Here is a 3264-nt window from a genome sequence, read left to right on the forward strand (position 1 = left end):
AATCACTATAAGCTCAAAAATTTACAATTTAAAATACAAGTAAAGCAGTAATGAAATTATACTGACAACAAAAAACATAGAATTTTAAAGTTTCGGGTCGTCGATGTCTTGTTACAGCTTTATCAGATCATCCTTTGAGCAACACACGGAAGAATGGTTGCGAGTTCTTGTTGTGTCCGTGCTGCCGCTCGAACTGGGCTTAAGTAGCCCGTGGAGGGCACCCTCATCCCCGTCAAATCCGCAGCGATGATAAGCTTTGACTCCTTCATTGCTTATCTGCCCGAGGGTGCCTCCAACCGCATGGTGGACACCCTCAACGTCCAGGGTGCCCTCAGCTCCATGGAGGGCGCCCTCTGCTCAACGTCCAGGGCGCCTTCAGCTCCATGGAGGCGCCCTCGCGCCTTTGCTACGGAGATATTGATGAGGGTGCCTGAGGTGCCCCCAAGTTCCATGGAGGGTGCCTTGGGTACTGTTCATCCGAGGTAATCATGTCTGATTCACTTCCTGCAAAATATGTTAGTCTAAAAAATCAACCATACCCTGTAAAATAAAGTTAGCACAATATAGACATGATAAATAAAATATTCGATAGTCTTCAGACTGTCAAGTTCTGACTTCGGATTTCTAATCGAAAACCCTAGGTCGAACCGATGCCTACTGTTCCCTCACCGGGGGACGTGTACTCACATATTCTACTCAGGAGAGTTTACCTGTTTCCTGACCGGTCATTCAGACCGACTGAACTTTTGCTCAGCGCCCGAGGCTCCAGGACTTTCTATTGGACGTCCGCTCCATGACCCATCCAGTCTTCCACCTGGTTCACGACACCAGGACTTTCCACCTAGAGTCCCCGACTCTAGGACTTTTTCCCAAAGCCCTTAACCCACCAAGACTTTCTGTCTATGGTTACCGCCCCCTAGGACATAGGGTTACCACCCCCTAGGGGTTTCTACCTGCCTAACCGCAGCTAGGACTTTTGCCTAAGTACACTTAGGACTTTCCTACAAACTCATTTAAATATGTTAGATAACAAATAACCTTAACTTTGAACCCTTTTCCATTATCAAAACTTAGGTTCGATCGTCGTATGCTTTCCGCACCAACAATCTCCCCCTTTTTTATTATGGCAACAAAATTCAAAGTTAAATATAATAATAACATTATAAATGCGTACAAACATAAATACAATGTTAGGATCTTCTATCTCTCCCTTAATCACTTATTCACTTTTAAATTCACTTCTAATTACTTAACTTTTACTTTCCCTTTTATTACTTAACTTTCACTTTCTTTCTCCCCCTTTGACATATATCAAAAAATATTACTTAAAAAAATTGAGAAAAGAATGGAAACAATAGGAAAGCTCCCCTAAAAGATAGCCTTTACTTAAAAAAATATTAGTTTTGCAAGAGAAGGAGAAAATTTAGAAAAAATTTTGGTTTTAGCAAAATGAGCTTAAAGAATTTTACAATTTAGCACTTTAGCTTAAAAATAAAAATCTCATAAAAATCTTAGTAAAATGTAGTTAAAAACTTTTTGATGAAAATATTTTTGATAAACATCGAGTTTAAAAAATAATTTTTGTTTAACCAAAAAAAAATATTTTTTTTAAACTGAGTCAAAAATATTTATTTCAAAAACCAAAAATTTATTTCAACACTAAGTCAAAAATTTTTATTTCAAAAAAATTTTCAAAACTAAGTCAAAAATAATTTTTATTTCAAAAACTAAAAAATTTTCAACACTAAGTCAAAAGAAAATATTAACTTGGTTTGAAAAAAAATCCCTTGTTCACTCCTCCTTGATTAATGCCGAACAATTTTTTTGTTATGAAAAAGGTCCTAGAGTCCAAGCATGAGTAAACAAAACATTTACTTTCAAACAATTGTCTAACATTTAGTTACTAGCTATTTACCAAGAGGTAGTAGCTTTCACTTGGTTAGTCAAATTAAGTAAGTATTCCAGTTAGTTTGACTAAGCATGGATGACTTAATTTGATTAATATTAAGTTAGTATTTATTGCCCAGACTTATGTCGATGCATAGACATAAACATTCTGAAGTTCAGGCAGTACCCTATACATCTCACACTATTCTAAGTTGTTTCATACATAAGCAAGGTAATCCTAGTGTGCTTGTGAGATGCTCTGGCTGAGATCTAGGGGTACATGCTTTCTAGGGGATAAATACCTAGGCTAAGTCCAAATTTTGAAATACTAACAAACTTGGAATTTTGAAAATATTTTTCCTAGAATTTTAAAACCAAAACTTTGAAATAGTAAGTAGAGAAAAAGAATTTCTATTCTGCTAAACACATCCCTATTTGTCTTCTAAGTGCACTGAACTCAAGTTCAGGTAAGAGTTTTGTGAAAATGTCAGCCAGGTTTGATTTGGACTCAACATAGTTGAGTACAATGTCACCCTTAGCTACATGATCCCTTATAAAGTGATGTTTCACTTCTATGTGTTTAGTCCTTGAGTGATGAATTGGATTCTTGGTTAAGTTAATTGAACTTATATTATCAATTGAAATTTTTGTGTTTTTATATTCTAGTTGATAGTCCTTTAAGGTGTGTATCATCCATAATAGTTGAGATGCACATTCCCCTAGGGCTATGCACTCAACTTCAGTAGTGGATAAAGCAACACAGTGTTACTTTCCGCTTGACCAACTTACTAGGCACTGGCCTAGAAATTGAAGATACCACTTGTGTTTTTTCTATCTATTTTGCACCTGGCATAGTCTGAGTCAGAATAACCAATTAGGTCAAAGGTGCAGGACCTAGGGTACCAGAGTCCTATATTTAGGGTTCTCTTAATATATCTAAGTATTCTTTTAACATTTGTTAGGTGTGACTCCTTAGTACAAGATTGGTATCTTGCACACATACCTACTACAAACAAATATTAGGTCGACTTGTAGTTAGATAAAGTAGACTCCCTATCGCACTTCGATAGTATTTTAAGTTTACTGATTTTCCTTTTAGATCAGAATTAATTTTAACATTGGTAGTCATTGGAGTATTTATATTTTTAGAATTTTCTATGCCAAATTTTTTAATTAATTCCTTAGCATATTTTGTTTGAAAAATATAAATTTTGTCTTTAGTTTGTTTGATTTGTAAGCCTAAAAAGAAGTTGAGTTCTCCAACTAAGCTCATTTCAAATTCACTTTCCATTAAATTAATAATTTTTTTAAAAAATTTAGTATTAGTGGAACCAAAAATTATATCATCTACGTAAATTTGGACTATAAATATGTCTT

The sequence above is a fragment of the Zingiber officinale genome, chromosome 8B (assembly GCF_018446385.1).
Source record: "Zingiber officinale cultivar Zhangliang chromosome 8B, Zo_v1.1, whole genome shotgun sequence".
Taxonomy (NCBI): Eukaryota; Viridiplantae; Streptophyta; class Magnoliopsida; order Zingiberales; family Zingiberaceae; genus Zingiber; species Zingiber officinale.